Below are 25,373 nucleotides of genomic sequence, written 5' to 3' on the forward strand. Positions count from 1 at the left end.
GCCTTAGAAGTCTTCCCTAATAGCTTCAGAATGCATTAAAAAGAGACTGCAGAAATTGCCAGCTTTATTCTCTTGTTTTGAGAAATGGGTAAAATGCCTCTCAATGGCCACGAGGTCCAACGAATTCTTTTTGACATGTACAAGCAGCTTCTCTAGATGGACTCAGCACCTCTTTCCCCCAGGATAACCAGTGCTCATCAATATATTAAGGATGGACACCCATTTGGAAGCTCTTGTGCTCACTGGCTATGCCCTTGTTCATCTGCTGTGTTCACAGCCCACTGTGCCTCGAATACAACTAAATAGCATGGAGGCTTGTTGGAGCCCTGATTCTAAGTCCATTATGGAACTTAACTCTTTATCTTCCCAAGATAAACCACCCATCTTTTTTGTTGTTGTTGTAAGATTTTATTTATTTATTTGAGAGAGAGTACAAGCCAGGGGGAGAGGCAGAGGGAGAAGCAGACTGCCTGCCGAGGATCCTGGGATCATGACTTGAACCAAAGGCAGACTGAGCCACCCAGCGTGCCAGTACTCCATCCTTATAAGCAGCATCATATGCTGAACTCATATTGTGCATTTTCTATATGGAAGATCATGGACCAGTGCTCTCTGCTCGGTAGCATTATCAGTTCTTGAGCAAACCAACATTTCCCAGTTTTATTTGTATTTTAGCTTTCCAACTCATCTGTGCCGTTAGACTGACAGTTAAATAACAAGCACTTGTCCCACCTGTCCCTGGGTGAGCTGTGTTTCGTGTCCCTGTTTATGGAGTTTCCTTCCTGGTAGATGCTCATCTCCAGGACGACAGGGACCGTGCCTTTCTCCTGTTAACCTTTGCAGTCTCTAGCACCTTGCACAGCACCTGACCTTCCCTAGGAATTCAATAAAACTAGTGAAATGATTGCGTAGGAGGTGCTAATCTAATTACTTTTTTCTACAATAAGAACTTTAAAAAATACATTTCTCTGTTTAAATCTTTTTTGTTTGTTTGTTTCAGTTATAATTTCTTTTTTATCCAATTCCTTATTTCTGCTTTTCAGATGTATACATATATAGCCCTAGAACAAGAAGTGACCGTTCAGGGGACACCGGCTATCTCCGAGCATGCGATGATAATGGCTTATTCGCTGAGGGAGGAGAGGTTCCAGCTCAGTAGTTTGCAAGCTCTAGTTCTACATTCCCTTTGAAATCATTTTCTGTGACTGTGTTTGCACTTGCTCTTGCGAGCTACAGAGTAACACCATCTTCCCGCTGGCGATCACACGCAGCTGTGTGCCTGAGCAGAATCCAGGTTCTGGGACAAGGTCCTGGCCCTATGAAGGTTTTGCATGGGCTTGGTGTTTGCGTGGCCTTGTTGTTTTGCAAGTTCCTTGTGTTTTGTTTGTTTTTTAATCACTGAGACCACTGGAAGGAGAGGTGGACCACCTTTGCGATCTTGTTCCGCCCAGTTCTTACGGGACTTGCCTGCCGCCACCTTCCTTGGGGTGGGGGGGTGGCAGGGGCAGCGGGGGGCGCGACACGGAGACCAGGTTGTTGACCCCACAGGACCCAGTCCTGAGCGCGAGTAGGTAGTCACCGCCACACCGCACGGGCCCAGACTGCTGCCCTTGGATGAGAAGTCCTTCTGCGGGGGTGGGGCGCGCTGGCAGCCTGCACCCCGGAATCCCACCAACAATTCCGCGCCCAGAAACCTGTACTTTACAAAGAGCACTGGGGCGGGGGGAAAGGGGGAGGAGAAAAAGTCTCTGTGGAGCAGCAGTAAAGAACGTTTGGGGTACAGTTTGGCAGCCTCGCCTGGGCACCTTCCTCCCGAGGAAGGCGAGTCTGACCGCGGGTCTAGATGGTGACATGCGGCGTCTCCCACAAGGTCCTTACCCATTGCGACCCGGGTCAGAGTTCCGTCTTTCTCTGCAAGCACACCTGCTCCGTCTCCTTGCAAACACGGCTCCTCTTGCGAGTTTCCTTCCGTGAATGTGCCAGAAAGGGATACATGGAACTTTGTTTTCCTCGAAGCAATATACCTGATAATTAAATAAAGTGCGTAGAGAAAAATACATGGCTGAAATTGGGCAGAACTGCAGATCACAGATACAAAATTTCCAAGCCCGTTCCCCCGTTTCCATAGGGAGTAACCATATCTTCACCCAGTGTTTGAGCATTAAATCATGCAATGCATATAAGCCGTTCAGCCCAGAAAGCAAGGATTAGAGCACTAAGTGCCTGAGTTTGGGGAGGGGGGACTTTATGGGTTCATGTAGGTGGCAAAAGATAAGATAAAAATAAAATAAAATAAAATTTCCTAGGGTATTTATCCAAGGGCTGTCATGCGTGGACATGAACTAAGAATTCTGACTCATAAATTCAACTAAATGCTTTCAGTAGAGTTTCTGAACCTCATCATAGATGATTATGCAAATAGTTGCCTCATGTGGGGTTCCATGGTGTAATGGTTAGCACTCTGGACTCTGAATCCAGCGATCCGAGTTCAAGTCTCGGTGGAACCTGCTAAGTGTTTTGGTCTAATATTCGGCTTTTCCAAGGAAAGAGCTTGAGTTCACCTAAATGACCAAAGTCAGTTTTGCCCCTGGTATCTCCTTTGAGTTTCTGCAAGTCCTGAGAGGTCTGTATCTGGGTGAAGAAGAAGGAATAGAATTTCATTCTGGCTTAATGGAGTTTATTGTATAAGGAAGAAAAGAAGCATCAAAAGTAAATATAGGAGGAAGATAGCAAAAGCCCTGCACTCTGCTGCGACTAGAAAACCAATTCTAATAAAAAGCAACAATCCACTTTTATGACATTCATTTTCTGTGCACATTAGAATGAATGGTTTAGATATTTCAAACATGGGAAATAAGCAATTCTGTTGGTATTGGAGAATATACATACAGTTAATAGCAAATTTCTCTTCTGCCCTGGTGTCTAGCTGCAGTTTCTGCCCCCTCCTTGCCCCTTATGGCCTCTGAACCCAGTTTTTATATATAAAATATGGACAGACACTACACACACACAAACCAAATGTGCTTAAATTGGGTGACTCTAAGTACATGGGCACATAGGACTCATTTTTTGCATTTTAAAAATATCTACAGATTTAACCTATTTTCAAGTAAAAATTAAGGGAGGACCCATAATAATATTTTCATTGCAATGTGCCACCCACAGAATACCAAACATCCCTCTTTCTCATCAAAAATGAGTAACTACTGCTGTTTCTTTGCTAATTACGTTATTTGTAGAAGTTTCCTTTTTTCATTTGCTCTTTAACTATTTTGCATAGATCTTCAATTTTTTTTTAAATTTTAGTATAGTATTTGTTTTAGATGAAGTGAGTCTGTTTTTTTCCTGGCTTGGAAATTTGCAGACATTTCAGTAAGGGCTGGGAAGATTCCATCCCAACAAATGGTCTCATTATGATTCCAGATGTGTATGAGATGCAAATATTTTTCCTACAACCAATACATATCACTAACTCCAGGTGCGTTTACACTGCAAATTCTCCCCCCATATGCTGTCTTATTCACTGTCTGCTTCTTCTCCTATGACCCTTTGTGTAAACTGTTTAACCAAACATTCACATCCAGATTCTCCTTCATAATAAATGAGTTGCATGAAGTTTCTGCTGCTACATGTGGCCACACTCCATCATTCAAAACCAGAGATCTGTGGTTTTCTCTCGCGCGGTGTGCCACTAACTGTAGAATACTATGCAGGTTAGAATACTCTGGAGGTTTTGCAAGTACTGTACTGGGAAAATACTAATTAGAGTCTTATTGTTACAGGATTTTTGTTCCCTTAGTGCCCGTGGTTCTTGGTTGTGCCACTTGGAAGAATGAGGAGGTGGACCAGAGAAAGAGTGGTAGGCAGCAAAGCAAAGTTTATTGAGCGATAGTGCAAAGCTCCAGGAGAGGGAAGGGACCCGGGAGGGTTGCCATTCTGGGGTTGAAATCCAGGGGGTTTTATAGGCTTTTCTGCAGCACTATCTTGAGCAACCTGAGTGCGGGCCCCTGTGGACTGGCTGCTAAGGCGTGCCGATCAGGGCTTTGGTCATGCACCTGTCTACCTGTCGGGCTCTTGTTCACGTGCTGATGGTCTTTTGGGCTGACATTTGGAGACTACTGCCTCAACCTGTGATTGTGACCAATGCATTATGGTTAATTGTTTTGCTTCAGGATGTTTTGCAAAAGTGACTTTTGCAGAGGCTGCTAGACAGGCTGCTACTGTGGTCTTGTCTAAGCTGTAAAGCAGGATGCCATGTTCCGTCTTAGTTGTCCCAGCTTTTTTCTTTCTTGTTGGGGACCCTGGCCCTGACTACCTAAGTGTCCAATTAACCCCTGACATTATCACACCCTTTGACCTTCAGAGTGCGTGCAATCTACTCTTCATACTCATCATTCATGTATACAGGTTGCTTTTCATTTGGTCAAAATTGAAGTTTTCTTTATTCTTTTTTACATTCCTAGATACATATGTTTTCTTCTTCAGACAAAAATGCAAAAAATGTCTCAACTCTGCAACAGTAAAACCCTAAGTCTTTATTGCACACATTTTATTATCAGAAAATCGTACATATGACTCAAAATCAGGAAACTTATTTTAATTTTTTAAAAGGATGTATTTATTTATTTGTCAGAGAGAGAGAGCACAAGCAGGGGGAGCGGCAGGCTCCCCGCTGAGCAAGGAGCTGAATGCAGGGCTCCTTCCCAAGACCCTAGGATCATGACCTGAGCTGAAGGCAGATGCTTAACTGATTGAGCCACCCAGGCGTCCCCAAAACCAGAATGTTGAAAGAAGATATGGTCCGTAGATATTTTCTCTACACCAGAAACTGGCCACCATGCTTGGATTAAAACCCATAGCCATATGGATTAGTCTGATTATTATAGAAGAGGAGAGGGAGGATTGTGAAGATTCTTTTCCTTTCTGTTCTTTCTGATTAAGCATGAGAAGACCCAGCCTAATTTAAGAAGAAGAAAGGCATGAATGAAGTAGATGAGTGTCTATGCACAACAAGCAGAAATGCAGTTTGCCCACAGTTGACACCAGTCACTCATTTGATACTGGTGGTGAAGTTTCCAAGTGTGATCAGGCTCATTTTTCTAATGCTCTCCCATCAAGAGTGTTGCCATCTACGATGATGCCCTTGTAATGTCCGTTTCCTAGGACATTCTATGAGTAGATCATTTGATTGTTTGCAAACTAAATAAGCCCTCCTACCAGGTCAGGGTACAGGGCTGGTATAGGGATTTCTGGTATATGGGTTGTCCTAAAATGGAATTAATCATGCCAGTGATCTTTGATCCTCTCAAAGTTTGTCCATCTCACACCATGCAAGTGACACTATTTGAGATTGTTTTAATGTCCCTCATTACCCACATATTAGATGCTAATCTGTTGTGAGATGGAGCTCAAAGACTTTGGCCAAAATCAATATTCCTCATTCCTATCCCAAAAGAACTTCGATATGTTGAATTTCAATTTTTAAATTAAGAAGTAAACGAGAATTTCATCACAAGAGAAGCGTTGCTATAGAGGAAGAAAGAATGGGGAAGAAAGCAACTTACAGCATCTAGAAGCCTGCCTGGCACTCAAGCCTCATCATGTTATTCTCCTACTGAGCGTAATCTCACAGAATACCAACATCAGACATGGTTACTCTGAGACCATGGTAAAGTGAGACCAACAGGTGGCATCCCAACTTGGTCGAAGCGAGGCAAAACCAAGGTCACTGTGGCCACCCACAAAATCCCAAACCTCTCTGTCACTAAAACAAGTGACTGCTACCCCTTGCCAATTATAGCTTTACCTCCACTCTAGTCTACCTCCTTATGAACAAGATCAATTGAGAAACCCAGTGATAGAATAGCTCCTGCTTTCTGACTGTTTCTAATCCAGATCAGAACCCTGCTGTACTTTGGACCCTCACCCAAAGCACCCAACCAAAGCCCAAATCCTACAATAGGTTATTTCTAACATCCTCCTCCGTAAACACCTCGTGATTCCTCTAGTGTGTGTTCTCCTCACCGCAATGGGTAATAAGCCCGGCCTGCTCAACCGCAGGGGTGTTCCTGGTGGTCCGGCTGGAGGACACTGACTCGGTCCACATAATGTCAAGGGGATGCAATCTGTGTTAGGAATTCAGGGCAGGCATTTGAGTTAATTATGTTCCACAATTCAAAGCACGTTACCATTATTGGTCCATATACACTCTTTTTTTTTTACTTGATTCATTGATATTTTCCTTTCACAAAATAACATTCTATGTCTTCTAACTCCAGCAGCAAGTATTCTACTATTTACAATGTAACTTCCCCCCCACCCCCATCCCCTGACTGTAACTTTTTGTTTGAATGTTCTCTTGCGAAATATGTAGTTCTGTTTGCATGTGTTTTGTCATTTCTATGAGCAGTCCAGTGTTGCTCACGTAGTTTTTACATTTAATTTGTAACTTCTTCTTGCTGTCTCACACTTCAGTGCATGCATCCACCCAGTCTGACCAACTCACCGAGTCTTAGAACAAACAGATTGATTAAAAACCCCACCAGTGTAAACACCAGGCCGCAGGTAGACATCTTCCTGTACACTCGTGGGATGTATAGCCTGAGAGAGAAAGAAAAGTTGGATCCCGTGGTATGTTTATCGTTTATTTAATTAAACGGTGCCAGATTTGTTTCCAAAATAACTCCATAGTTTCCAGCCATCAGTTCACAAGCATTGATATCCCTACAACACTATCGATACCTTGAAATTTCTGTCATTCTAACTTTTATCCATTTAAAAGATGTCAAATGATATATATAGATTATTTCATTATGTCTCAAAGATTACAGTGGTTTTAAACAACTGTCAGATTTTTAGACCATCCCAGATGTAAATTAGTATCCGTAAAGACCATATCTTTAATTGATTGATTTTTTTTTTTTTACCTCCATAATGATCTCCTTCTAATCTCTCCCACAAAGTTAACTTTAAAAGTATCTAACATAGGGCACCTGGGTGGCTCAGTTGGTTAAGCGTCATAATTTCAGGGTCCTGGGATGGAGCCCTGTGTTGTTGGGCTCCCTGGTTAGGGAGAGTCTTCTTCTCCCTCTGCCCCCACACCCCCTTGTATTCTCTCTTTCTCTCTCAAGTAAATAAGATCTTTTTTTAAAAAAAAAGTATTGAACATAAAAAATATCTAATGTTTACATTTTTACTGGAATTTCTTTCTGCAAAGCAGATGTCAATATTTTGTGTATTTAATTTTATTTTCCATATGATATTTTGCTATATATCTCATCCCGCTCCTTAAATTTTCACTATTTTTTTAGATTCCTCTGTATAGTTATATGTAAATCTACTCTTTTAAAATGCTGCCTAATACTCTCTGCAGTAAATACACCTTTTTTTGACACAAAATACATCTGAGCTGGTTGTAAAATCTTTGACTTATGTTTCCATAAGTATCTTGTAGGTGTTTTTCCCACTTCTTCACACTATTGAATATTATTCTAGAGAATGCTGTTTCGAGTATAATTCTTCCCCTTAGCAATAAGGTGATTTCTTTAGAGGTTCCCTAAATAGTTATTTCTTTATCTTCAAAGTTACATAATTTTACAAGGAAATATCCTGTGTTTTCCCCTCTGTTTGTGGTCACCTTTTTTCCCACACCCATCCTTGCCGTCTGGTTTCCCTCACCCATAAATTTGCTCCCATCTTTCTTTCTTCTGGACAAGAACTCATGAGCCTCTTAACCTACTATTTGTTTCTTCCATTCACTTGTGAAGCCCACAGAAACACTTTTATCCCCTGAAAGTGCTATTGGAGGTAGGGGGTGGGGACAAAAGGATCTGCTCTGGGGTCTCTATGCAGAAGAATTGAAACATTAATTCTTTCCAAGAAATATGTGGACTGATGCTTTGTAGAGTTTTCAAAATCTTACTCCCTTCCATTTTTGTGGTTTAGTTCCAATTTCTCTCCAACTCTGGGGCCAAAATAGCTCTTCCCTTTCCCTCAAATCAGTCTAAGACTCTACGTCCAAACCCCATTGGCTGCAAAAGTCTTTCCCGGGATCAGGCTCTGGTGTTCAGGAGCTGAAAAGCTCTACTGTGTGGGAAACTCTTTATAAACTGTTAAGAACCCCCCCCCCGCTCGAAAACTGGCAAGCTGCCATGAACTGATGAGTGATACTCCCAGCGTCAGAGGTAACACAAGAACTAAACACTCAGGGGCAGCAGTATTCTATGCCAGGCTAAATCCAGACTTTCACATCGCACCACTTTCGTGGCCTGATCACCAGAGGATGAATCCAGAACAGGGAGCCCACGCAGTGCTGGAGGCAGGTGGTGGGGGGCATGCCCAGCACTGGCAGAAGCAGACCCACAGCTGTTGGGAGGGGGGTGCGGAGCCAAAACCAAGTCACCTTCAAGCTCCATCATCCTGCTTTCTAGTTCTGAGACTTCAATCATTTATGGTTGGATCTCTGTGGACCTCGTGGTCTGTAAAATAGATATGTTGTAAAGATCTGCAAATAATAAGACATGTAAAGTCTTTGTAATGGTGGTGTGTAGTAAGGGCTTGAAAAATAGGAACTGCTATCTATTATTTGGGGGCACTAACACATCTAACCCGGAGTCTGCTAACAACTTGACAATTTTAGGAGTGTCTCCTGAGGAACTCATGAAAACCTTGGTTCATAAACCTGTCTGGAAGTCTTCGGTCAAGACCATCTCACTGTGCAGCATTGAGCTGTTTCCTCATCTGTTAAATGGAAAGAAACCATCATGAGGCTCCTGCTTAACTTGTATCTTCTTGGAGCAAAGTGTTGGATAAAATTACCCGCTATGAATTGTACCATCCCTGGAGCGGAGAGTGGTTAAGGGGAGTACCCGTGTACTATTAGAGCCCAGGGGCTGGAGTCTGTGATCTGAGGCATCTCATGAATCAGGTGAACTGCCTTGCGTAGCTTCCACCAGCGTCTGGACACGGAAGGCGTGGGCTCTCCTACCTTCGGGTGCAGGTGCGGGATACGCGTTGGGGAACAATCTGGTTTGGTTCCTGGTAAAACCGTAGTCGGCAGGATTCGAACCTGCGCGGGGAAACCCCAATGGATTTCAAGTCCATCGCCTTAACCACTCGGCCACGACTACCTGCTCATTGCCACCCTATAGAGCTGGCATGAAGCACTGGGGGTCGCGGGGAGTGTCGCCCCTGGTAGGTCCCGCCACAGTGGGTTCAACCCGGCCTCTCCCTGAAAAATGAAGGAGCCCATCCCGAGCACATCAAGAGCCAGCCGGGATGTCTCGGTGCAATTACAGGCTGAATGTCAAGTGCCCTGGGCGCTGGGGCTCGTCCCCTGGCTGCGGCCACCTGCGGCGACCACGGCCACACCTCGTGCCCGGGGACCCATGGAAGGCAAGTCGCACTGAAAGCGAGCCCTGAACAAGTTCGAGTTCACAAATGAAGGGGTCGTGGGCAGTGAGGACCATCGCGTTTGCTGCCGGAGCTAAAATCTACAATCAGGACTCTTCGGTGGCCTTCGATTTACTCGTCCTTCAAGAAGAACCATTAAAACCGCGCTGGGGCGGAGAGGGAGACGGGGGCCTTGGTTCCCTCCGCACAGCAAAAGCCGGGCGGGGAGGTCTGCGACCCCTCAGGGAGAGGTGTCTCGGCTGGTCCTGGGCGGGGACGCGAGGTGGCTCCGAGGGCACCGAGGCGCTCCGGACACACGCGGTCCCCAAGGCCCCGCGCTCGGCTCCGCGCTCGGCCCCGCGCCCCATCCCGCGCAGCACAGAGGCGCAAAAAGGAAATGAAAACAAGCAAATGTTGGACTAGATCTGGCCAAATTAATAGGGTCGATTCTGGGGCCAGAGACTCTCTGGTTTACCAGAGTGGGATAAGGAGGGGCGCACTCGGACCAGATCCCGTTTTATGGAAACGTCAGAAACCCTAAAACCACGGACTTCTCTCTGAATTCTAGGAACGGACGTGAGTTCCCAGGGCATAAACTAGTGCATTTAGACAGAATCTCACACGAAAGAAATGAGACCTCCAGGATCGAGGCCGAATACGACCCTCTGAGGGTTAAAGCTCACATCTGTTCTCCTCTAGGATAAGGTAACAATAATGTTCCCCTCACTGTATTCTAGTCAGTTTTATTCGGTCTAACTGCCATGGCATTTGCTGCAGACCTCCATTTAGGCTCGTAAAGGGCGTATAACATTTAACACGGTAAATTTACTTTGAACTTTATCGTTCTTGAGAAGTCGTATCAAAGTATTGTCTCCGATCGGCAGCATGCTCACCACCAGGGGTCCCTTGGGAAATCCGAGTTCTGGGGCCCAGTTCAGATCGACAGACTCGGAGAGTGGGGGCGGGGCGATCCAGCAATTTGTTTCAACAGGACGCCCGCCAGGGGTTCTGATGCCCACTGAAGTTTGAGAAGCCCTCTCCTAGGGAAATATTCGTGACAACGAAAACCATGTACTGCACAAAAATCTTTCCACTTCCCATCGTGATAGTTATGTAATATATTAAAAATGGATGAATGTTTAAGTATGCTGGCTTCATCTGCCCCTAAAATGAGATTTGGGAAGATTCTGTAATCGTTCTGGGACAATGTTTGTGCTGTAACGTTCACTGACAAAGAAGTATGCAATAAACATGACTTCAACTTTTTGCATGACTTCACTACTGAGAGGAAGGGAGGAATACTTCAAAATGTTTCCAGTGCTGGTTTCTGGGTTGTGGCGTGAGGACGGAATGTGCTTGTTTGTCCACTACAGTGGGAAGTAATCAAGTCTTGTACGTGAATATAGCAGAACACTGCATTTCATTGGTTTCTTTATTGATGCTACCCAGGAGTTGACATTTGCTGCAAGTGATTCGTCTGTCTTGTTCAGTACACTTGTGAAAGCATTCACCTTAAACTTGTTTCTCAAATAATCAATGTCAGTTAGCAATTGACAAAATTAATGAAAACTTTTCCACCCCTTCTTGCTTTCTGACATTTAACTGGGCTTTTAAAAAAATAATTTTGAAAGAACACTGAGATAGAGAACTTTCATAAGTCTTTAACATTTGTAATATAAATCTTCATATTTTTAAGGTTTGGGGAACTGTTTTATTTGAGGTCTGTTCCATTGTTATTCCTGAATATGGATGCAGAAAAGGGAAGTTTTGAAATAGATAGGACAAACTTTTAAAACAAACAGTTGTGAGTTTTCTAAAACTACTGCAAGACCTTCCACTATGTGGATAACCCAAAACTTATTTTTTTTCTTTTTTTAATTCAAAATTTTTAATTTAAATTCAATTTAGTTAACATATATGTCTTATTAGCTTCAGACTTACTAGCTTCAGAGGTAGAGTTTAGTGATTCATCAGCTGTATATAACACCCAGTGCTCATTACATCGGGTGCCCTCCTTAATGCTCGTCACCCAGTTACCTCATCCCCCCCCCACCCAAAACTTAAGTGAAAATCCATGGTCATTTGGAGGACTTCAGATCGGCGCTCGCCTGATGATTCTGCAGGGAGTACTAGAGCCTGTGTCAGCGCGGTGGGTGTCTCCAGGGTCCCCACCAGAAGCGGACCGAGCAGGAGGCTGGGCTCCAGGAGGTCCCCTGCTCTGTCCGCTCCCGGCAGGCCGTCAGAGGAAGGTCCTTGCAGGCGGAGGATGCAGTGCGACTTGGCCAGTTGCTACGCGTCTGAATGATGTCCAACAGTAAGAGACATGAACAGCAAATGCACTTTGCAGTCGAAAAGGTGACCTTTGGAAGAGGCTACTTATGCTAATGAGGCTGGTGGCTGGCACGTAGTCGTGGCCGAGTGGTTAAGGCGATGGACTAGAAATCCATTGGGGTCTCCCCGCGCAGGTTCGAATCCTGCCGACTACGGTGGCTCCCCTCTTTGGGGAGACCACCTCTTGTCTCACAAGCGCTGAGACAGGCTGCTCTTGCCTCCCACCAAGGAACTGGACCCTTCCCCAGTTTTGCTCTTTAGAGGCCCACGCAACATTCCGCAGGCTTCCCAGATAGCCAGACATCCGCGCTGTTTTCCGACCAGTTTTTTTCAGAAGCAATTCCACCACAGTCCCCAAAGGGTTTCTTTTCCTCAAAGAACAGCCCAGGCTTTAAGATGCTTTCGTGTTTGTGGCGCTCACAGCCTTGCTTTCCAGGCAGCCTTTCCAAAAGGACAGCAGCGTTTGCATCTCCAAAGAATTGCCCCTGTATCTGGGCTCTTCTTCAGCCCCCCGACGTCCTCACCACTGTAGAAAAGGAAATTCCAGGAAATTTTGGATCAAATACAGGTGAAAGCCACGACTCATAGCTACAGTCGCTAAGTCGCAAATCCACGCGGGTATTGATAGCAAACCACTACACAGCTAAAGAAATTAGGTAAAGTCATTTTCTTCGTGGAACAGGGTTGACGACGTCACACTGCGCTGGCTTGTCCTGGGGTCCAGGACAGTGGTGACGAGAGGTACTAAAACCTTATATACTTTAAGATACTTTTATATTTCCTTTGCTACATCTGTTAGTCCTTCAGAAGCAACAAAGCATCCTAAATAAAATGCCACTTATGAGGTATCTATGACTCCCAAGTGGAAAGTGCCACGTCTAAGCGGCAATTGCAATAAACAGGGAAAACACAGAATTCAGAAAATTCATTAAGTTTTAAGAGAAGGAATGTTGCCTAGCACCTGTTGCTCTTTTCTGTGCTTCCTTCTTCAACAAGGAAGGGAGAATACTGCAAATTAAGGACTTCTCAGTGGAGTCCATAGCTGGGTTGGGAAGGGTGGAAGTAGAGTTCCAATAGCCTCTGGTTAAAAGAGGACAGAGTTCCATAGCACTCTGTGGCACCTACTGTGCCTTGTCTTAGTGCCCAGAGTGTGCTCTGAGGAACTCACCCCGTGAGCCCTCTGAAAGAGGTGAGAGGATTCTAAGAACTGGTTTGACTAGAATCTTAGCTTCAGGCATGGGCGCGCTTTGGCTTCGTAGTTCATCAAATTGAGGTTTATGACTCACATCGGCACATCTGACAGATGATATTTCTTTCGCAACTTTGTGTTTAATTGCAGTTTAGTAGTAGTGAAGCTTATTCATTAAAATTAGGTTATGTGACCTACAGGAGATTCCGAAATGCAGATGGGTCTCAGCCTGGTGTCTGTGGTCTCCAACAGTATTTGTGAGGTCCCTGATGCAGTCTCTATAATTGTCGGTTTTGTGTCGGGGGCATCTGTCCGTGAGAGGGTGAGTAATTGTTATTTTACACACCAGGGGATTTTGAACCAAAAATAAGTTAATAATTTCTTTCTTAATAACTTCATGACCACTGAATGAGAAGAAGAGTGTGGTCACTCTATTCTGTTGTTTTGGAAAACACATAAATGACCACGAGGAGATAGGTGGGCTCCAAACAAATTCTGTCTAACTTCTAATAGGTTTGTCTGACACGAGTCCAACACCTGTCTTCCCAATGACAAAGTCACGCTCACCACTACACCAGGGAAGAGAGCATCATGGGAAATCACGATGCTCACAGCCAAGCCCATGTATACTTACGATGTTCACGGACCAGTACAGGCATGAGCCCACCTAAAGCAGATGACTCTCCAGGACTTGCCTGATTCATATCGCTAAGGGCATTGACCAACGTATTCTCTTTTCTTCCCCTTCTTATATTACACTAGCACGTTGAGAGCAAACAGGCTCTACTGTAAGGCTCTAGTTCCACAGGCTGCCTCTTCTGTATAAAAACACATGGACCAGCAATTTCTTCCCACCAGCATCTTCAAGACCCTTGTTTTTCCGTTTGTTTTTGTCTACATAGACAATACTAGGCAATTTCATCCCTGACATCTCTCAGCACTAAATATGTATATCCGGGAGGCTTCGGACAGCCTCATCATGTTTCATAGGGAAGGAAAAAAGGGTTGAAAGTAAATACTTCCACTTAAAACAGCATCAAAAAGGATAAAAAACTCAGGAATAAATTTAACAAAAGATGTGCAAAACTCATACTCTGAAAACTACAGAACACTGTTGAAATAGGTGAGGATGGATAGATAAATCATATTTATGGATTGTATCTTAACATGGTTATGATGGCAATTCTCCCCTACATTGATCTTCCCTATCAGAATGCTAGCTGACTTCTTTGTAGAAAATGATGAGTTGATTCTAAAATTCACACCGAATTTCAAGGGACCCAGAATATCCAGAACAATCTTGAAAAAGAAGAAAAAGGAGGACTCAGTTCCCAACCTCAAAACTAACTACAAGGCAGTGATAATCAAGACAGTGAGATCAATGGGATAGAATGGAGAGTCCAGAAATAAAACCATATGTCTATGGTCAACTGATTTTTTATTAGAAGTGCCAAGACGATTCGGTGGGGAAAAAAAGTCTCTCCAACAAATGGTGCTGGGAAAACTAGATAACCACATACAAAATAATAAAATTGGACCCTTACCTCACAAAATTTAATGAACTAAAATGGGTCAAAGACATAAGGTCTAATATTGTAAAACTTTTAGAAGGAAACAGTGGGGAAATCATAACCTCAGATTTGGCAGTGATTCTTCCATAGGACACCACAGGCACAAGCAACAGGGAGTAGATAAATTAGACTTCATCAAAATTAAAAGCTTTTGTGCCTTAAAAGATGCTATCAAGAAAATAAAAGAGAACCAAAAGAATAGGAGAAAATATTTGCAAATCACGTATCTGATAAGGGGCTTGCATCTAGAATTTCTGAAGAAATTTTATAACTCAAGGGAGAGAAAAATAACCCATTAAAAATGAGCAAAGGACACGAATAGACAGTTCTCTAAGAAAGATGTAAAAATTGCCAATAAGCACATGAGAAAAGGCTTGCCATCATTAGTCATTTGGGAAATGCAAATCAAAACCACCAGGAGCTACCACTTCACTCCCATTAGGATAGCTTTAATGAAAATGCCATATACTAACAAGTGTTGGGGAGGGTATGGAGAAATCAGAACCATCACGCACTGCTGGTGGGATTGACAATGGGGCATTCATGTTGGAAAACAGTCTGGCAGTTCTTCAACAGATTAAACACAGACTTACTGTATGACCCAGCAATTCCAGGTATATAAACAAGATAAAGGAAAATACATAAATAAATAATGATAGTACAACTATCTCATATCTCACTACATGGAGTATAGAAAGTGAAAACTAAACCTCCCTGCAATCTACAAACTCAGCTATTCCATTTCTTTCCATACCAGCAACCTGAAGCCAGGTCTGGAAGAACCTTCCAGAGTTAAAATATATGCATGTACATAACTTTTTCACTCTAGTTTTTAAAAAATCATAACTATTAGCTACAATCCTGCAGTGAATGTCAACGCTTGCTCCAGCTGTGGGATTATCTCAGGACTCAGGACTGGCGGGGCAGGAAGCCGATCTCATTCCAAGGACCCGTCAGAATCAGTAGTCCTTCCAGTTCTGAGGATAGGGAGTTACTGGCCAACACGGTGCAACAGCATCATTGTCATCCAAATGACGTTGAAGAATAGGAGAGATAGACCCCAAATACGCTTCTGGTATGCAATCCGATCCTGTGGAGAGCCGAGGTACAGTACCGCTGGGCTATCTACCTTATCAAGGGCAGGCTCTGGCATGTAGTCGTGGCCGAGTGGTTAAGGCGATGGACTAGAAATCCATTGGGGTTTCCCCGCGCAGGTTCGAATCCTGCCGACTACGGGTGTTTTGACATCTTGTAGGTTCCTTTGAAATCCTAAATCCTACATGGCGGCAAGTCCAAAGAAATGTGTTTTGTATCTAAACTGTAAGCGATACATCCTCCTTTACTGAACTTCCCTGTTTTGGCCTTGAGATTAACTGGCCTATGATGGAGTCTCTCAATCTGGCCAGAAAAAAAGGAATTCATAATTACCATATTATCTAGTAGGTTTGAACGGAGTCCTAGTGTTTTCTTTTGTCCCAAGAAGAATCCAAATTTCAGAGAGACCTTGGTGTTTCCTGCATCAAAATCCTCCTTGAAGGCAACTCTTTCTAAAAGAATAAAAGTTAGTGGGAGTCCACCAGACTGTTACCTTTTCAGAGATTTCCTTTCTCGCGTACCAACCGTATCCTTGGTATCTCCGAGCCCGCTCATAACTTTCATCTACCTGTGTGAGGCCGATCTGGAATTCCATGCTTGCTTAACACAACGCCAGCCTGTTTATGGGGCAAGTAAGTAAAGATGTGGCAGAAATAAGTTCTATCTGAAGACAGTAAAATCATTTGCTTCCATGTAGCTGGCAAACAAGGTCTAAAATGAAGCTGTCATCAACTGACATAGAGTGTATTTTTGTTGCCTGTTAAGAATTTTAATATTTAAACTATTTAAAAAATAATAATCATGATATGAAGCTCCAATGATATTGGGATACACTCAGTGAAATAAATGTCCTTTCTATCTATGGGCTCTAGCTCTTCGGTTTCCCTCCCCAGTGGATGAGTTTTTGTATGACTTTCCAGAGTTATGTGTGTGTATAATATTCAGGCCACTCTATATTTTTTTTAAGATTTTTAAAATTTATTTGAAAGAGAGCATGAGCAGAGGGGAGGGAGAGAGGGACAGGGAGAGGCAGACTTGGCGCTGAGCAGGGAGCCTGAGCTCCCCCGAGAGGGAGGACCCTGGGATGAGGACCTGGCAGAAGGCAGATGCTTAACCACTAAGCCACCCTTTTAAATGAATGGTACAAACGCATACACAGTGTTCATCTTGGTTTTTTTTCTTTCCCTTAAAAATATATACTGACCCATAGAAATACGCCCAACTGATTTTTCACAACAGCGCAGGAAAAAAATTGAATGGAGGAGAAATAGTCTTTTCGACAAATGGTGCTGGAGCCATTGGACAGCCGTAGGGGGAACAACAACGACAAAACAGCAACAAAGCAAAACAAAAACAAAAACCCACATTGACCTAAACCTCATTCTGTACACAAAAATTAAAACGAATCATAGACTGAAATGTAAAATTATAAAACTTTTAGAAAATACCATAGTGGATCTTCACAATCTCGGGTCGGGCAGATTCCTTTGACTTGATACCAAAAGCCCAGTCCTTAAAAGGGAAAGAGATAAATCGGATCCCTTCAAAATTAAAAATTTTTTCTCTGCAAAAGACACTATGAAGCAGTTGAAAAAAACAAGCTACAAATTGGGGGAAAAAAGCATTCGTAAATCGCATACGTGACAAAGTCAGTTTCTGAAACATGTGCACAGAATTCTCACAACTGAACAGATTAAAAAAGAAAGCCAACACTTCAGTCAGAAAATGGCTAAAAGCCATGAAGAGACATTTCAGCATTTCACCCTTGATGATACACAGATGGCAAATAAGCACATGAAAAAAGTTCAATGTCATCAGCCATTAGGGAAATAGAAATTAAAAATACAACAAGACATCACCCTACATGTATCGGAAGGGCTAAAAGTACAGCATTCAATTCCCAAGAGGATGTGGGGAAACTCAAATCACTCATACACGGATGGTGGGAATGTAAAATGGTAAGTCAGAAAAACGGTTTGGCAGTTTCTTACCAAACTAAACAGGAGACTATCAGATAATCCAGTAATAAACACCACTCTTGGGTATTTATTCCAAAGACATAGAAACTTATGTTCCCACAAAGATGAATATGTAATTTTCCCCAGTGTCTTTACCCAGAATAGCCCTGAACTGGAAACAATATCTCGAGTGAATGGCTGGACAGCTGTGACATATCTACACTACGCAGAGCTCCTCAGCAACACAAAGGGATGGACGATAGGTGCACGTGGGAACCTGGATGACTTTCTGGGGAATTAGGCTGAAAAGAAGCCAATCTGAAAATGTTTTATTTTGCTTGATTCCACGTCTACAACATTCCAGAAATGACTAAATTAGAGAAACGAAGAACCAGTGTCTGCTTTCCCGGTGTTAGGGAGGGAGTGCTGGGAGAAGGTGGGTGCGGTTATTAAAAGGCGACAGGAGAGATTCTTGCTGCGATGAAGCCGCACTTTTGGGGTGGTGGATACGGGACTCTGCCCATGGGATAAAACCACACAGAGCTAAATGCCCAGCACCACACTCAACGATGAGTCCGAATAAGACTGGAGGGTTATATCAATGTCAACATCCCGCTCGTGTCCTTGTAACATGCCAGGATGTTACCACGGGGAGAAACCGGGGTCAGGTGCTCTCTCTTTATCATTTCTCACAACTGCATGTGAGTCTGCAGTGACATCAAGTACACATAGATTTACATACACTATGTATGTAATTCTCATCAGTACGTAGAACATGCCTCGTTCATATTATCTGCTGCAGAATATTCCAGCATGTTCCGTGGTTTATTTAAAGAAGGAAGAACTATAGGTCTTTAGAGTTTTGAAATCTTTTTACACATAATCTGACAGCGTGAATACATGTCTGTGTTCTCCATCATTTCTCACAGTTGTGGAGTATTTATTGTTTGATTTGGTCTGTCTCCCCACGCCTATCAGAGTGTGTCCTGGTGTGGAGTGTAGCTCATTGATGGCCATCAGAGGTTGACAAGGTAGGAAGCTGGAGATTAGATCAAATTAAGGAGTCTTGCCAGTTCTGGGACAAAGTGCAACATGCCAGTTTGTCATAACAGCATGGCGGTCATCTATTTGACTAATTATGTCAAACAGTAAGTAATTTTGGCTTCAAATATATGTTTTAATGTGTTATTTCACCTCATTGGGAGAGAGCCAAAGTTCAAGACAGTTGCTTCGTTCCAGTGAGTTATCTTGCTGGATCTAACTCTATGGGTTTTTTTTTAAATCTACCTCTACTTCTTATTTAATTAGGGAATTTCCATCTCCTCTGTTATATATAAAATAAGCAGTCCCTTAAAGCCTGATTTTCCCTGGGTCAAGGGAAGACTCTAAGGTTTTGCGCCTGAAAAGATGAAGACCAAGACAGAGGATCACGGAATCGAAGATAAACTCACTTCACTGCCAAGAGGGATAGCAGGGCAGCGGGAAATAAAATCTGAAGAGGAAGTAGGCTGGAGTGAGGCAGCAGAGCCAAGTTCAATGTCAGGGAGAACTGGAGGGCCTTAACTTGTCAACCCGAAGGGAGACAAACTGGGCTCTCCAGCTGTAAAACAGAAGATTGCAGCCCCTCTCCTGCTTTCCAGCTCTAGTACCACAGACAACAGAAAAAGCAGGCGTCTGAATTAGAACTCTTAACCAAAAGCCAAAAAATGGCTGTCAGTCAAGCTAAGAACAGGTGCCAGGAGTTGGGCTTAGCTTTATGGACTTGAGTAGCGATGGCAAAGTCCCTGGGTGAATTTCCACAAATCCTTTTTTAAGGTCTTGGCTTTAAGTTCAGTACAGTTTCCCGGGGGAGCATTCAGGAGTCATGGTGACTGATGCACACAGGTGCATAGGCCAAGTGATGGTCTTCTGGAAGGAGGCCATTGCGCTCTGTTACTGCTTGCAAGAGAATATCGGAAGTGAATCCCGCTGTAGAAGTGATGACCCCCCCCCCCTTCCCCGCAGCATTCTGTCTTGGGCTGTCCACACTAGGTCTGTGGCTTCTGTGGCAGACAAGAGGGAAACAAGCAGAAACTACCAGAATCTACCGGAGAAGGTGAAAATCCTGCAAAATTCGGAAGGGAATCGAAACGGGGTGAAGGAGGAAACCTTCAGGGTTTTGAAGGTGCAACAAACCCAGCCTGCATCAGGAGAAACTTGCCCCAAATTTTGGTAAAATCATCTCGGAGAAGCGCCTGTCTTTGCTCCGGGAGCTGTCATATCCAGTTTCTTAGCAGCCTGTGGGGTCGCTAGGGCCTTCCGTGTGAACTCGGGAGACCCTCGGTGTCCCAGTGATGAAACGAGGCAGGTACGAGCGAACCCGCCCGACGACCAGGAGTCTGGAAGCGCAGAGCCGAGCGCGGGCGCTTCCAGGCCTGGGTGCAGGGAACCGCAGGTGGCTCCGGACCCCGCAAGGAGGACTCGGAAGTAGGGGGTTTACTCTGGGATCTCCAATAATCGAGAGCGGCAGAGCGAAAGTCACCCGCGCGGAGAGGTGGCGAGGGGTAGTAACTAAAGGTCCAGCAGACAGGGACCGCTTCTGCTGATAAATCGGAACGCGAGCTCAGGAGGAGGGCAACGAAGAAAGGCGATCGGCTGGAGGACCAAGAAGGAATCCCGAGGAAAGCGCTTTGGGTGAGAAAGAACGCGACTCGTGAATGGGTTTAGAAGGCTTTGCCCGATTCTTGGTCTGAAAAGTTGACATCCTGGCCATCATTATTCCCACGCCAAAGGGGATGCTTGGCAACCTTGTAAGGAAAGGAGTGGTATGTGTGGGGCCTGCGAGCTAGAGCTCGTGTGGCAGTAACGTGGCCCGTGACGCTGGGACGAGAGCGAAAGGCCTGGAGGAGATGGATGGAAGGAAGGAAGAGTAGGGAGAAGACGGGAAGAGCAACCATCTTATTGCCGTATTAAGCAAGTAAGATGCGGGGCAAGAGGCTGAGAATCAAATCGGAGAAGAGGTGACTTTTCCCATGTGTGAGCAGAGTGGCGCAGCGGAAGCGTGCTGGGCCCATAACCCAGAGGTCGATGGATCGAAACCATCCTCTGCTAGGCTCTCTTACTGTTGCTCCGACTCACCCTCCCGAACATTCCCGGAGCCGAGACGTCGTCGGGGGAAAGGATGCCCCAGCCTCTCAAGTCTTCTCATCCTCCTGCGACAGGATGGCCTCATTTTCGCTGCGGTGTGTTCAAACCTCACAGAATTCGGGAACATTTTCTCCACTCTTATTTAACCCGCATCTCGCTGCCGGCCTGACTCTGGGGCTCCAGCATCATGACGAATCAAAGAAGCCTCAGGTGACCAGGACCGCGCCCAGGACTTGCTCCACCGCCAGGTGCTCGCAGTTCTGGAGCGGGATGAAGTCGGGGTCACCTGCGGGGGGGAGCACTGGGGACCGACGCGGAGAAGCGGGAGTCCCCGCGCGGCGGGCGCACGGAAGGGACAGGGAGGAGCAGGTGGCGGTGGGGCGACGCCGGGCCAGCGCGGGGGAAGGAGGCGGGATCCGAGAGGAGAGGGGACCGAAGGACAGGCGCCGGCGGGACCTGCCAGCGCGCGGACCGAGGGAACACTGGGGACAGAGTGGGGGTGCGGGGACGCAAAGAAAAGGTCCAGGATTCGGATTTGAGGGAGGTGGTCCTCACCGACTGAAACAGCCCACGGAAGGAGCTTCGACCTCTTTTTCTCTGAAATCAGATAAGAGACCAACAGGGAACTGGTGACCTGGGCCCGGGACTTCCTGACCTGCAACCACAGGTCGAAAAGGCATTAATCGGACTCTTGATCTTTGTGTCCTCCTATCCGCGGGGCACCGCTCCTTCCTCAAAGGACAACGGGCTCCCCCCGCAGACGTTCACCTGCTTCAGGCCGTTGCTCTTTTCCTGACTTCGCGGTGGTGAAACGCCCCCTTCCTGCAACCACTAATTCCAGGAATAAACTCCCCGAATCAGTCTCACCCTAGTTAACCCAGCCCGACTTGGATCTCCTTTGTCCCCGCCACTTTCACTTCCCTATCGTCAACAATGATGATATAATCAACATTATATCAGCAAGGAAAGCTCAGCTCCCCAAGGCCTGGGATGGAATTAGGAATTACCAAGACTTGGGAAAGACCCCTATAGTCCCTCACATCATGGACCACTCTGTCCATAGAGGGGCAGGCTTTGAATCTGAAGATCTAGTGTTCAAATTTCTGTTTTTCTCCTTTTGATTTCTGGCTCACCAGGAAGGGCCCACCCCCTGGAGGACGGTTGCCTGTTGGAGCATTTCTGGGGACCCAGTAAGTAAGGAGCAAGAAAAAGTACAACATGCATATCTATCTATGGTTACGGCCTTTATTGCTTCGAGGCTTCAGTGATTTTCATTGCATCCTCCCTGGAGGGAATGTCAACAAATTAACCCAGCTTCCATCAGTGCAAATGCTGCCATCCACATTTCCTTCCGGAAAGGCTGCCTGGAGAGCAAGGCTGTGAGCGCCGCAAACACGAAAGCATCTCAAAGCCTGGGCTGTTCTTTGAGGAAAAGAAACCCTTTGGGGACTGTGGTGGAATTGCTTCTGAAAAAAACTGGTCGGAAAACAGAGCGGATGTCTGGCTATCTGGGAAGCCTGCGGAATGTTGCGTGGGCCTCTAAAGAGCAAAGTTGGGGAAGGGTCCAGTTCCTTGGTGGGAGGCAAGAGCAGCCTGTCTCAGCGCTTGTGAGACAAGAGGTGGTCTCCCCAAAGAGGGGAGCCGCCGTAGTCGGCAGGATTCGAACCTGCGCGGGGAGACCCCAATGGATTTCTAGTCCATCGCCTTAACCACTCGGCCACGACTACGTGCAAGCCACCAGCCTCATTAGCATAAGTAGCCTCTTCCAAAGGTCACCTTTTCGACTGCAAAGTGCATTTGCTGTTCATGTCTCTTACTGTTGGACATCATTCAGACGCGTGGCAACTGGCCAAGTCGCACTGCGTCCTCCGCCTGCAAGGACCTTCCTCTGATGGCTTGCTGGGAGGGGACAGAGCAGGGGACCTCCTGGAGCCCAGCCTCCTGCTCGGTCCGCTTCTGGTGGGGACCCTGGAGACACCCACTGTGCTGACACAGGCTCTAGCACTCGCTGCAGAATTGTGAGGCCAGCGCCGATCTGAACACTTCCAAATGACCATCGATTTTCAAATTTACTTCTGAAACATCCACATAGTGGAAGATCCTGCAGCAGATAAAAGGAAGAAGGCACACTTCTAGCTACCGATAGAACGTAGGCTGCCGTGTCTATGGCGGCCTAGATGAGAGCCTAAGCATCATTAGCACGGAGTCAAACTTACTTTAAAACAAAACAAAGAAAAAAACCTCACTTTTTGGAGTCGTGACTTGAAGGAAAGTAGGTCGGCTACAGTCCAGGCAGGACTTCTTTCCCAACTTCCTTATCATCTTCAGCCGTGGATTTATTGTATGGAAGAATTGCCTTCAAAGCTCCTATTTTTCTCATGCAGAGATGGAACATTTCAAACCCAGACTCTGCGGCCAGACCCCCGGGGTTCTCGGGCAGGCTCAGTCACTTACCCTGTGATTTCAAGTGAGTTGCTTGAGATCCCTGTGTCAGTTTCTCATGCTGTGACCTGAGAATGTCAGAGTTTAATATGTTGCCATATGCTGAGAAAAAGCCTTAACATACAGCAACCTCTGTGTTAAATGCTGGCTTTTATTCCTTTTGCTAAACAGATACCTCAATCAAGGCAAACTGAGTTTGTGTTTTTACTGAAGTAAAACAGACACAGAAATAATGCACAACCAATACCCCAGAAGCTCCCACATGACCCAGGCATTTCCCACCAAGATAACCAATGCCTTCAGCAAGGCTGTCAGAAGCGTGCTGGTGAGAAGGGCGCTAGAATTACTGAGAAGTTTCGGGGGTAGCTCTGTGAGCAAGCCAGGGCTCTCCGCAGGAGAGGCGGTCACAGAGTTTGGCTTGTAAATGGCAATGGGAATGCCAGGACTCCAAGCACCAGATGCCTGGTGGAAATACTGAAACTCAGGAAGCCAGAGATGTGCAATTACCATAACGACCAGCTAGGGCGCTTGTCCCACAGAGCTGTGAAGATAGTTAAGAGACCACAGGGTCCCTAAGGGTCAAACAGTCGGTATGTGGGCTGCATAACCTGTCAAAAGAAAGATAGATGCATAGGACACTGAGAGCACTTCCCCTGTAGGAAGTGACGATACTTTGACAAGTTCCTGGACCTAAGCTTGCCTCTTTTTCCTAAAAGCTGTATATTTTAAAAATTGTATGTTCAGCCTAAGGCTTTATGATTTTTGAGTTAACCCTCTGTATTCAGTGAGGTTACACATTCCGTTTTAGAGATTTTCACTTGCTGGAAAATGGAAATCAAAACAAACTGTAGTCTCATCCCACCCGCAAGCAGCAAAGACAGAGTGGGGAGCCTAGAATCCCACCCTTGCCGGGCTGCGGCAAGGTGCTCCCCTCCACTCTGGCTTGCTGCCGCCCCCCACAAGGTATCTCAGAGAAAGCAGGGGTGAGAGGCTGAGACTGTCATTGCTCCAGGCTTTAAAAAGGCTTTTCCCATACCCTGTCAGTAGAGGCCCTACAGGGGAGCCCGCACTACCACCCCCACTTGGCAGTAATGGAGTGTCTATAACCCTCCCCACTGCGGTGGCATCAGAAGAGGCCTACTGGTGAGAAAAGATTATCATCATTGCTTTGCTGGAAGGGCTGCACACCCTGTTCGTGGAGCTCACATGCGGAGCAGTGAGGAGGCTCTCCTACTCCTTCAGTCCAGGGAAGAACCAGTGGAAGCCTAGTGGGGAGCCAGGACTCCCTCTCTTGCACAGTTGGGAGCCTACACCTTGGGTATCAAGAGGGACTGAATGAGGAACCTGGAATTCCATTGCAACCCGATAGTAACGAGGAGGTTTGCCCTGCCGCTGTCAGAGCAGTGTTAGATGTTTGAGGGAACCAACTAAGACAGAAGGTTTAAACAAGATCTAAAGTCCCATAGCATAATACCCAAAATGTCCGGGAATCAACTGAAAATCACTTGTCATGCCAAGAACTGGGAAGATCTTAAACTGAATGAAAACAGACACTGAATAGACGTTGTGATAGGCAGAATAACGGTACCCCAAATGTCCGTGTTCTAATCCCTAGTACTTGAGACTATGTTGCCTTTCATGGCAAAATGGATTTTGCAAACGGAATTAAGGGTAAAAATTTTGAGATGAGGGGATTACCTGAATTATCTTGGAAGGCCAAATCTAATCACAAAAGTGCTTAAAAGTAGAAAAGGGAGGCAAAACAGTAGGCCAGAGAGATGGACATGAGAAGGATTCAACCTGTCACTGCCGACTTTCAAGATGGAGGAAGGGGGTCTACAAACCAAGGAATGTGGTGGTCCTTAAATGCTGGAAACCATTTTAAGCTTTCAGCCAGCAAGTAAACCTTGGTCTTACAACCACAAGGAACTGAATTCTGACCCAGTTGAGTAAGGCAACGGATTGTCCCCTGGCACCTCCAGAAAGGAGTGCAGATCTGCTTTTCAGCTTAGTGCGTCAGATGGTACTGTCAAGAGAGGGAAAGGACAACCTGCAGAATTGGAGAAAATATTCATTAATTATATATCTGACTAAGGGTTTAATGCCTAGACTATATAAATAATTCCCACAACTCCACAACTGAAAGAAAACCCAATTTCAAAAATGGGCCAAGTAGTTGAATAGACATTTCTCCAAAAAAGATATCTAAATAACTGATAAGCACACGAAAAATGCTCGACATCACTGGTCATTAAAAGAAAATGCAAATAA

The 25,373-nt window shown here is 45.3% G+C and overlaps 6 non-coding genes across 6 annotated transcripts; 4 read left to right on the forward strand and 2 right to left on the reverse strand.

The window, feature by feature from the left end:
• The first annotated feature begins 2,435 nt into the window (after positions 1–2,435).
• On the forward strand, positions 2,436–2,507 carry TRNAQ-CUG (transfer RNA glutamine (anticodon CUG)). The gene has a single exon. It is a non-coding gene; the product is annotated as a tRNA-Gln (tRNA).
• A 6,539-nt stretch (positions 2,508–9,046) lies between these two features.
• On the reverse strand, positions 9,047–9,128 carry TRNAS-UGA (transfer RNA serine (anticodon UGA)). The gene has a single exon. It is a non-coding gene; the product is annotated as a tRNA-Ser (tRNA).
• A 2,666-nt stretch (positions 9,129–11,794) lies between these two features.
• Positions 11,795–11,876, forward strand: TRNAS-AGA (transfer RNA serine (anticodon AGA)). Its single transcript has one exon. It is a non-coding gene; the product is annotated as a tRNA-Ser (tRNA).
• A 3,758-nt stretch (positions 11,877–15,634) lies between these two features.
• Positions 15,635–15,716, forward strand: TRNAS-AGA (transfer RNA serine (anticodon AGA)). The gene has a single exon. It is a non-coding gene; the product is annotated as a tRNA-Ser (tRNA).
• A 4,836-nt stretch (positions 15,717–20,552) lies between these two features.
• TRNAM-CAU (transfer RNA methionine (anticodon CAU)) lies at positions 20,553–20,624 on the forward strand. Its single transcript has one exon. It is a non-coding gene; the product is annotated as a tRNA-Met (tRNA).
• Positions 20,625–22,305: 1,681 nt separating this feature from the next.
• On the reverse strand, positions 22,306–22,387 carry TRNAS-AGA (transfer RNA serine (anticodon AGA)). Its single transcript has one exon. It is a non-coding gene; the product is annotated as a tRNA-Ser (tRNA).
• Between the last annotated feature and the right edge of the window lie 2,986 nt (positions 22,388–25,373).

The sequence above is a fragment of the Ursus americanus genome, chromosome 32 (genome assembly GCF_024610735.1).
Source record: "Ursus americanus isolate L20-20 chromosome 32, mUrsAme1.1.p, whole genome shotgun sequence".
NCBI classification, from domain to species: domain Eukaryota; kingdom Metazoa; phylum Chordata; class Mammalia; order Carnivora; family Ursidae; genus Ursus; species Ursus americanus.